This window comes from Perca flavescens, chromosome 4 (assembly GCF_004354835.1).
Source record: "Perca flavescens isolate YP-PL-M2 chromosome 4, PFLA_1.0, whole genome shotgun sequence".
Lineage (NCBI taxonomy): Eukaryota > Metazoa > Chordata > Actinopteri > Perciformes > Percidae > Perca > Perca flavescens.
This window is the reverse complement of record NC_041334.1, coordinates 25,745,893-25,756,965: the sequence shown is the minus strand read 5'-3', so window position 1 is coordinate 25,756,965 and position 11,073 is coordinate 25,745,893. Positions and strand designations below refer to the sequence as shown.

Below are 11,073 nucleotides of genomic sequence, written 5' to 3'. Positions count from 1 at the left end.
GAAAAGTTTCTCTGTGCTCACCTGAAATCTGTATGCACAAGCATGATTTTGTGACATTACAACTAGTCTGGAAGCCAATTATAATGTAATATGCACTTACATGTGTTCAACATGTGTGATGTAGAAACTGCAAGCCTCAAGTGCACATACACTGAGATATCTTCTGTCCAAGAGTATTTAATGAGGAAGGAGTACATGTTACCTAAAGCAAGCAAGCAAAGTTTATTTATATAGCACCTTTCACAGACACCAGTCACAAAGTGCTTCACAGTCAAAAAATACAATAGACAAAATAAAATACAATACAGTCAAGCAACAAAGGTCAAGTTGGCCTGGGGGCCTGACCTCAGGGGTTAACTACTCAGCAAAGTGCTGTAAGTCATAAAGCTAAACATGAGAGAAAAGGATCATTAATGATGAGCGCTCATTGTTAAGGCAGGACTGATCTCAGACGAAGACCCTCCTTTCTTGTTGCATTGTCTAATATCTGGAACAGGATGGGGCCTCAGTAGATCCAGCTGTTATACAGAACAATGACTGCGACCACTGTCCAGCTGTGGCCTGATGTAATCTATCTCGTCATGAGCTTGAAGGAAATCAGTTTAATCAGCTCAGAACAAGCAACTTTCAGATATTGAATTGGACTGATTTCTAGTAAATCTTGAAGCAGGTAAGAGTTAAAACATTCTCTGCAAAAGCATAGAAGTTATCACTACAAATGTCACAAAACTGTTTATCAAATCATCTATTTGAACAGCAGTCTTCATATTACTTGCAGTAGCTTATGAGATTTATTTATCTGTAAAAAAAAAGGCAAGTCATCTGACCTTGACGTCTGAAGGCAAATAGCAAAGCAGGTTTGAGTGTCTGCACAAGTAAGTATTGTAGCGTCTGATGTAAATAGCAGGAAAACCCTCTTTGATTCCTGTCACATCCTCTGCGCTGAGCCAGGAGTCTTGAAGCCTGTTGTGGTATGTGGTAGGCGCGATGAAGGCATGTCCCCTGGGAAATATTATGTTACGCTGCTGTTTTTCAAATCAGAAATGGGATTCAGGATACTCTGATGCAAGGATCTTTTGGATCAGTGGTTAAGGCTGCAATTTTAAGAAGAGGATGTCACATTTGGATGATAATCCTTGTCATCATGTGCTGAAACAGAGAAGTCAAAAGACTGTACTCCCTCCATACATTTCCTTCCTTTAAGTGGGCCTGTGTTTGTAGTTAATATTTCCTTTATGTGATCAGTTTTTTGACATAACACATGATAGCACACAGTCAGACATTTGAATACATAAGCCATCTGGGCAGTTTAGAAAAGTAGAAGAAAAACAGCCAGTATATTTCCAATGGCGTATAATAAAAGTGTAGGGCCCAGAGAATTTAGAGAAGGTAAAATAAACATATAAAATAATGATCAACTTTACTTGGCCACCAGAGATTGTGGCTTTAGCAGCATTTTGGCTACAGCATTTTGACGCTAAAACACACTTTGAAATGTTTTAAAATGTGAATATTTGGATTTGAATACATGAAGAACACCACTGGAAAGCTACAGAATTATATAATAACCTTAAACAGAAAAAACACAATGGACTTACCCTTTAAATTCTTTACAGATGTGAAAATTCTAAATCTGTCTGATTTATTTTAGCTTAAAGTGATACTTGAGAAGCTATCAAAGATTTTTCTTTCTTCAGGCCCTTTTGCAATAGCGTCTGTATCGAATGAGGAATGTTTTAATTTATGTTATTTAATTCATCTTTACATGTGATCAGAAATCCAAATATTAACATATTTCACTAAGACTCCACATTTTCCCGATGCAGGATTAAAAGCACAATTTTCAATTACCCATCTATTTTCAAGTGGTACTGCAGGCTCCAGCGCACAAAGGGAGAGAGAGGAGAGCAGTAGCTCCACAGTGACTCCTGACAGGCTTTGCTTTGTGTGGAGGGCCATTTCCTGCATTCACAGGAAACACTCATATTAGAAACAGATTTTCTCTGACAGCCAAAGCCCGGCTGAAACCACTCTCAGCTGCTCCAGCCTGCACGCAGAAAAAGGAGGAAGGGGTATAGGGAGGGGTGCAGCTTTGAAACTCATCTCCCTCATCTTACAGTGTGTGGGGTATTTCCTTCATTATTTTTTCAGTTTTATGACCACACATTTCTCTCTCTCTCTCTCTCTCTCTCTCTCTCTCTCTCTCTCTCTCTCTCTCTCTCTCTCTCTCTCTCTCTCTCTTTCTCTCTCTTTCTTTCACTCTCCTCACCAAGCTGTTGCCTTTTCCTCCTCGTGCAGGGCTCATGTTTCACTGCTGAGTGCTGTTTGGTTTTTCAAATGTCAACACACAGGAGTCTGCCTGGGCGGAGGAGTTACCCTAGCCTCAGCGGCACAGTGAGGGTCCATGCAGAGCCCTGGTCAGATGGAACATCTCGTGCGCAAAAGTAAATACAGAATGCGACACACCATCCCAGCACGCTTTTAAACCCTCAAACAGAGGAAGTTAACATCTGAGCGTCGCAGTGCAAGCAGCCTGTCATCTATTGGGTACATAAAACTGTCAGGAGAAACCAACTGACCCTGGACTCAACCCAAACAGTCTCTCTGCTGTAGCCTGTGCTGCATATGTGGAGACACACGTTGGGATTGTGCACATGCAGGAACGTGCAATTTTAGACAATTTACAATGTGTTGTATGGATCTAAAAGCAATGAGAACATATTATTCTTAACCATTATTTTTTGTTCCTTGTATACATTCATTGTCTGGTTTTGATGTTAAGACGAGTAATGATGACCAACACCCTAATGTGAGAATGACAGATATGGTTATGTCTATATTGATGCAGCAAATGACTCCTCAGTGACCACCACACCAGAACAGCTGCTTAGGTCTGTCCAGGTATCACCCAGTAGCCATTCCTCATGGGTGCTTTAGCCAGGATTACCATGGGGATAACCCTGAGGTCAAGGGAAGTGTGCCAGAGGTGGGACCCCCCACGCTGCACGCAGGGACCCCAGGGAACACACTGTTACCTCTCAGGAGACTATTGTTTACCTCATGTCATTTTAAAGTGGTCAAATGGACCAAAACAGAATACAAACTTAAACAAGAAATCTGCAATCATTTCTCCTGTCACAAGCTCGTTGGGGAGGAAGGTATTGGAAAACCTTTGTCTGGAGGATCATGCTTACAGTGCAGCTACTATTGGCTAAACACTGATGGAAAAATATTATCCAATTGCCGTACTTCAGTGTTTAATGTTTCAATGTTTTCAATGTACAGCGTGGGAGGTTTTTCAAATATTTCCATTTATTGTGATTATGTTTTAATCTCTGTATACGATCTGTGTGATATTTTGGCATCTGCATTTTTTTTTTCTTTTGTTAAAGATTATTTTTTTGAGCTTTTCCACCTTTAATGGACAGGACAGGTGAGAAAGAGGGAGAAGACATGCAGGAAATCGTCACAGGTCGAAGTCAAACCCTGGACCTCTGTGTCGAGGCATAAACCTCTAAATATATGTGCCCCTGCTCTACCCATTGAGCCAACCTAGCCACAGGCCTCTGCATTTTCAAACATTGGAATTCGACCAATATTTGTCTACATCTACAGGTAATTGCTATTATTGTAATGGACTATCTGCTACTCCCTATCCCCCTCAGTTATTGTTGCTTGCTACGCCTGCCAAGCTTTCCATTCTCTCTACAGTGGTGGACAAAAGACATATTATTATCTCTGTCGCTGACAGATAAGCTAGCTTAATGGCTGAAAACGCTGTCTCTGGATGACTTTTAAATGTTTCCAGCTGACTTGTGTTAAAACAGAGAAGCCTGTAAAGAAATCTTAAATATGGCCTTGATGGCTACATGCATGATAATCATGCTAAAGCTAAAGCATGGCTAAAGCTAGCTGCCTTTCAGGCTAAAGGCCAGCATCCTCACCAGCTTATGATCCATGTAGAAGACATGTCAAATAAAGAAACGGCATTGTTTTTTGTGGTAGTGCAGAGAGGGTTTAGTGAATGGTCAGTCGGGCTTTGTAATGTTGTTGCTGTGGTCTATACTTGAGGATTTCCCATATTTTTCCTCTTGGTGTTGTATTTCTCTATCACTAATCCTCATCTCAGTTAGGATCCTTTAGCCCTCATCTCTCCTGCTGTGTGCTGGTTTGGCCAACTTCTTAGCTTTTGTTCTGCCGTGCTGGTGGGCCAGGCCTCATCTTACCTTCCAGGTGTTCTCAATGAGCCGTAAGTATCCTAGCAACCTGGCAATGAGCTGCATCTTGGGGAGCCGAGGCAGATGTGGGTGCACAGTACACCCTCTATCACCAACGCTTAAATCATTCAAAACAACTTTCCTGTTGGATCCTGTGTTTTTTCCACCATGCCATAACTGCATCCATGCTTTAATTATGGCACAATCCTGACAATCAACCCCATCACACACATGCACAATAACCAATTGGGGACAGGAATAAACCGCAGGGGAGAAGGTGCATCTGCTGTAGGCTATGGAAAGGAAAGGCTTCTCTAGCTCTCTTTGTGCCCGCAAAGCCCTAAACATGTAGTCAGGGAGCTCTAATCAGTGGTTAGAGGGAGAGAGGTTTACCTCCCATCATATTTTATTCACAGGAGTGCCACGCTGCCAAACAACATGTTGCTTTTTGGACGAGGCTTTAGGGTGTGTGCTGTAACCTTCTGCTGGGAAAGAATGTGCTCTCTGTGTCATTTTGTGCCGTTGCTCTTGTCTATATTTGAACATGAGAATCTCCACTGTGGTAAACCAGATGCTTTGCTCTGGGTTCAGGTTGGGAGGTTTTCCTTGGCGTGGCCTGGTGATTAAGTACTGGGAGAGAGGAGAGCAGCTGAGCAGATTGGATCTCTCACCACGAGCCAGTATCCCCAAACGGCACAAACTGCCTTGTGGTCACAGCGTAGATGAGAGCTATTGTCTTATAGACTGCTGTATGCAAAGTATTTTTTGTTTCACATTTCATGCTGAATTTGTTTTGATGCGATTAAGAATAAAACAACAACTTTTCATTGTCCTTTATCTAGTACGATATGGCGAACACATGCATTTGTATAAGATAAGGGGGCCTCTGTAAATAACATACATCTGTTTAAAATAGCAATGCAAATGTAAGCAAAACATTTCAGTTCAGCAAAGTGATTTTAAGCAAAAGCAACTGAGCTACAGGAGCAAATCTCTCCCACTATGTTTATACTACACTTCCTATTTTCATTCCACATATTTTCTATCCTGTATTCCTATCTTGCTATCACCCGTATCTTGTCGAGCCAGTCATCCCTGTGCGAACCTGAAAGTGCATATGGTTGTGATTTTGTGGGCCTGGTTCCAGGGAGACTGGCACAGTCCTCCAGTGCATTCAAAAGCTTTTCACACCTGGGTGTCAAGGGAGGGGCAACTGCTGCACAGGCCAGTGCAGCACTCCTATTAACAGCTATAATGAACTGTTCACCAGCTGGATTTAAACAAGCACTGGGTCTGAAAGCATACAACATCTCTACTATATCTTATATCTTATCAGAAGCTAACATTCATTACTGAATTGTTAGACTTTTTTTGAAATATCTGCTTTATTGCCAAGAGTTGCATGAGAAAATCTATACCACGGTTATGTCTGTACACTAATGCTAAAGTCAGCAGTTAGCTTAGCTTAGCATAAAGACTGAAAGCAGGGGGAATCAGCTAGCCTGGATCTGACCAAAGGTAAAGAAAAGAAATAAAACACTTACCGACACATGGAAAGGTCACCAATGCACGTCATATCTCAATTGCTTCATTTGCACAAAAATTGAAATTCAAAAATGACATTAAGAGGTTTTTATAGGGAATAACATGCTGGAACTATTTCTTGGCACAACCACTCCCTCGTGCCGCAATAAGATTGAGGTTTTAATGGAGTGGTATCGATCTTCTCATCTAACGCTCAGTAAGAAGCAAATATAGTTACAAAAATGATTAAAGGAAGTAGTTGCATTGGTTGTTTTATTCCTCTGAGCCAATTTCTAAAGTGTTTGATATCAAAGGATGTGCACTGCATGTTGATGAACTGGGAATTTGGTGGAACACATTCACGTAGCAGCATGAGCTGATATTGGATGTTTAATGTTTTTGAGGTTACTTTTCAAGCCATATGTGTATGCTGCTGACATTTAGAAATTGCCTTTATAAGCTGTGAAGCAAAACTAATATTGCATCGGTAGCTTCATCGAGGCAGTTTGAGGTCATTTTTTTGGCCATGCCCAACTTATAAAAGCTCACAGCAGATGTCTACCACACTCTGTAGAAACGAAGATTAACAGAACTACAGAAACAACACAGTGATATAGTTGTGAATAAATCTTTCACGGGGGTAGCACAGTATTGATTTAATCGATGCCAGTACATTCTCTTAATCTGGATTATCCACTAATAAACACATATGAGAGCAAAGAAGCAAAGAACCAACCCTTGCTTTGTAGTCTGCGGTCTGGTGCCAATTATCCTGATTGGACAGGGCCTGCTGTGTGAAGGTGATTACATCCCAGCACCAAAGCCACACATTATCAGGTGTGGGAACACATTAAAAACCTGAAATAAGAGATGGGTAGTGGGGGGGTGCATGGAGTTTGGCAATGGTGTAGTCCAGCTGTGATTCACTCAACAAAATTAGAGTTTAGTGTTCTTCACAGCCAGACTAATTGAAATCGGATCCCTTCACAAAATGGTGCACCATTTTCAAAAGTGGTAAAGCAGAGTACTCTCATTTCCCTGATGCTTGCCCCAAACTAGGTTTTACAAGGAGGGTTCACAGTAAAAACAAATGGGCTGTGTTACTTCCTTGGAAGGGCAACTCATTCATCTCAAAGAATAGCATTGGACACGCAGAAGATTAAGTTGAGGCCAGATTTAATTTTGGGTCTGCACAAGCATACAAGTGTTTCCAGAGGCAGCTAACCACGCAATACTATCTGGGATCAGGAAGTGTTTCCTCCTGCAGCCCAAGGCCAAAAATTTGAGTAAACAGCTGATTCATTTAAAGCTGCTATACACAACAGTTTTAAAAAAGGTGCTCATTTTTGTACTTTTCAAATTATATTGAAAGTTTTTGCTTTAAAACTCCCAATACGTGCTTAGGGTGCTCAGGTACACTTCATCATAAACATCATGATAAGCCACAGCTGCTGTCACTTTTATCCAAATATGGTGTTGGATACATAAAGTGAAACCTTTCCCTCCATATCCGCCTCACTTGCTATTGTTTAGACAAGTTGCTGTAAACGTCTGGCCATAGGGAGGACTAGCAGAAGTTAAACTCAGTAGCTTTTAGTGCTTCTTTAGTCCTCTCCTTATATAGACCTAGATCACCAGTTTGTTTGGCTGCAGCATCATAATTCCTCCAGAGCAGAGGACAGCGAGCCCCTCTGTAAGGGCAGTTCTAAGGGTCTAGGAGGTCATTTGCTGCAGGAGCCTTTTAACTCTAGTGGACCCTTTTGTCTTTGTGAGACAAGTCCCTCTGTTCTTGTACTCTTAATATTGCCACACTTCCTTCTCATACTATTAGCAGCTAAAGTCCCAGTTGTCTGTAGAAGCCTGTGTTGTAAAATGCCTGGACACACTGAGGACCAGTCTGTCACCACTGACCCTATTGATCTTCTCCAACTACTGTGACATCTGCTCAGCACTAATTGAGAGAAGTTTCACGTGTACAACTGTCAGCCACTATAGTGCCAGACTGTTGTAAAACTAATTGTCTCAATGGCATTAGCAAGCGTGTGTTGTTAGGCACCAGGCAGTAAAAAAGAAATCAAGATAAAAGTCCAAATAAGTGTTTGTATTATTCTTTTCCATATGAAAATTCAAAGATAGATATGCTGACTGGGCCATATCTTTTGTTATGGATGACTAAATTACCTGCTAAAATAAATGTTTTGAAGAAGTTTTTAATTCCAACATTTGAATAAATTCCTAAAGGAATATTTGGACATTTTGGAAAAGGCTCTTATTTGCTTTCTTGCCGGGAGTTAGATGAGACGATCTATGCCAATCTCATATTTGTATGAAGCTAGAGCGTACAACCGTTTAGCCTAGCTTAGCATAAAGACTGGAGGAAACTGTTTTGTAATTGATATGCAAAGAAAACATTTGTCATGACAGATGTATTGTATATACTCAGTCAAGAACCAACTAAGAATCCATATCCAACTTTACACTAAAAATGTCCATTTGAATTCATTAGATCACTATGACATGGTTTTGCCGTACGGCCTGTCGTCTGCACTGTATAGCATTTAGGCCTCAGATATCCCAGCACAGAGAGCAGACTGAAGGGCACATATCACCTCAGGGTTCAGGGGTCAAGAGGAGCCACACTTCCTGTAGCCTGCACCGTCGAACCCCTGCTGACTGCTTTACTGGCTCATTGTTCAGATTTATCATCCCTGCCATTGATGTGGCCTCTCGCAGAGGCCATTAAAGACCAAAGAGCATCACCCTAAACCAGATGTTTCACCTGACAAAGTCCTCAGTGCAGTCTGTCACTGAAACATACAAAGTGTATGAAAGAATAATGGGCTTGTGGATAAGGTTTAGATGTCACCAGCCAACATAAAGCACTCAAATGAAAGGATCTGTCCAGGTATAATACATTCCTGTGATGGTTTTAATTTGAACAACCACATCTCCCATTAAAAGAATAATATATACAGTATGTTATAAACTGATAGATGAAGTGTTAAGACATCAATGCTTTGTGCAAGTGTTCATCATTTTTCAAAATGTATAAGTTACCTGAACTTTTGCCATTATTACTTCAATGAATAAAACCATACAATATTGCTATTATTGTCACACTGAAAAGTCTACAAAGTTACAGGGTTTAAATATTAGGAGGGCAGTAAGAAGGGTGTTATAAATTTGCTATTACAGAAAGATAATCATGTTGTCAGAATACTGTACAGTTAAATTCAAATTGAAGATAACTTGTGTTTTTTATCCCCTGTTGGATCTGAACATAAAAATACATAGAATAAGTCAACAAGTCACATTACATACTGACATTGCACACTTAGCAATACTGAATGAACTGAACTAAGGTAAAGGAAAAAAAATAGTATCCAAGAACTTAACAGAGTCAAACGTCTGTCAACAAATATTGAACTGGATAATATTTTTAGGAGACCTAAAAAGATCATGAACTGGGAGGGTAATGTCCCTACTAATGTTCCCACAACCGAACAGTCTATGGAAAAGTATAGCATACAACGTGCATTTCACCCATAATTTAGTTGTCAGAATCCAGTATGCACAGCTCATTTTGGAGTTATTTTGGTGGTTATGTGACGTTCTTTGGGGCAGCTCTATGTTTGTTGTGGGTGAGAGAGAGTCCCCTGAGGTCAGAGGAAAGAAACAGAGAAGGATAAAGATAGATAGAGAGAGAGAGAGAGAGAGAGAGAGAGAGAGAGAGAGAGAGAGATTGTGAGAAAGCCAGTGTGTAGAGTCTGGTGTGGTCTGATGAAAGCTCTCTTCAGAGTCAGGGCTGTAGGATCGCCACCCCGCTACTGCCTGCTGGGCTACAGAGGCTGCACAGTTGGGGGGCTAATGTGATGACATCAATCCTATTAAGAGGAGAAAAGCAGCTGTACACAAAGACACGCAGTGTTCACCTCTTTGGTCTGATAGAAGACTGTTCCAGATGCCAGTGTGATAATGGCATTAGCCTCTAATCAAAGGCAGCAGTTCAGACTGTAGATGATGTTCATTTATACTTGTGACAGTAGCATGGTTTCTCATTTGCCTAATAGAGGAAGTGGGGCAGAGCAGTAAACAAGCAGCATCACCTCTGACTCTTTGTCTCTTTGTTTATGGGATATTAGATTATTTTTTTTTGGACCTACTTTGGAAATTAAACCATCTTTGAGAGAAATGTGTTATGTTGCTGACATAACGGGCAAGTCCACTATTTTTATATTTATGTACGTATGTTTTAACGTCTAAATGCTGTTTTCCCAAGCCCTTCTAAAGACTTTTCCCCGTGTGACCTGACATAGGTTTCTGCATGCCTGTCAGCGTGTGTAGTGGTTGATGGACAGGAGGGCATCAGTGTTTTAACATACTGTACATCACTGTTTTCTGGTAACGGCTGAGTGGGATTTTCCATTTTAAAAACATCAGAAAAGAACACAGATGGACTCGACCTTTAATATTAACGACAATTCCCAAGTTTAAAGCCTCATAATATCATCGTTCTCAATCAACACCTTTGGGTTTCACAGCTGTGGTTGGAGGCATAGTGTGACTAACTAAGCATATGCAATATGTGCTTGAGACAAAACATGACAGTGCCGTGACAGTTAACAAGTACAAAAGAAAACACATTGCATTGCACACTTTCACAACAGGCTCTGCAGGTTTGAGGTGAATTTATTTTTTCGATAGTCAGCTACCTTGCTCTTAAAGGAATAGTTCAATATTTTGGGAAATACTATTATTGTTCTCCAAATACGGAGCTACAGCCAGCAGCAGGTTAGCATAGCTTTGCATAAAGACTGGAAACAGGGAGACTAGAATCCAGCACCTTATTAAAGTGTTATATCTTGTTTGTTTAATCCGTACAAAAGCCGAGTTGTGGTTTTATGGGGGGTTACGTGCCGATAGTTTTATTGCCCCCGTTTCCACTCTATGCTAAGCTAACCGGCTGCTACCTGTAGGTTATTATTCACTGTACAGACACAAACGTGATATCAACCTTTTCATCTAACTCTCTGCAAGAAAGTGATTTGCGTATTTCCCTAAATGTTCAACTATTCTTTTTTTTCTTTTTTTTTTATACACAGAGGCCAGTGCCAAATTGCATGAGTAGCTATACCTTCCTTTCCATTCCTGGCCTAATTCAGCTGAACTTGCAGTAAAAACATCAAACACAGCATGGTAGCAGGTTTACCACTCAGTAGGAATGTGGATGTTAATTGCAGCTGAGCCCGTGGATTTAATCTAAATAAGTGACATGCATTACTCAGCCTTGCAAAACGACACATTGCTGAAATCCAGCCAAGAGCACGGCCAC

General features: G+C 40.8%; 1 long non-coding RNA gene across 1 annotated transcript; it reads right to left on the bottom strand.

The window, feature by feature from the left end:
- Positions 1–790: 790 nt before the first annotated feature.
- Positions 791–6,556, bottom strand: LOC114553525 (uncharacterized). The gene is made up of 3 exons (XR_003692340.1): positions 6,478–6,556; positions 1,852–1,962; positions 791–1,094 (listed from the first exon to the last, which is right to left on the bottom strand). It is a non-coding gene; the product is annotated as an uncharacterized LOC114553525 (long non-coding RNA).
- Positions 6,557–11,073: the final 4,517 nt, after the last annotated feature.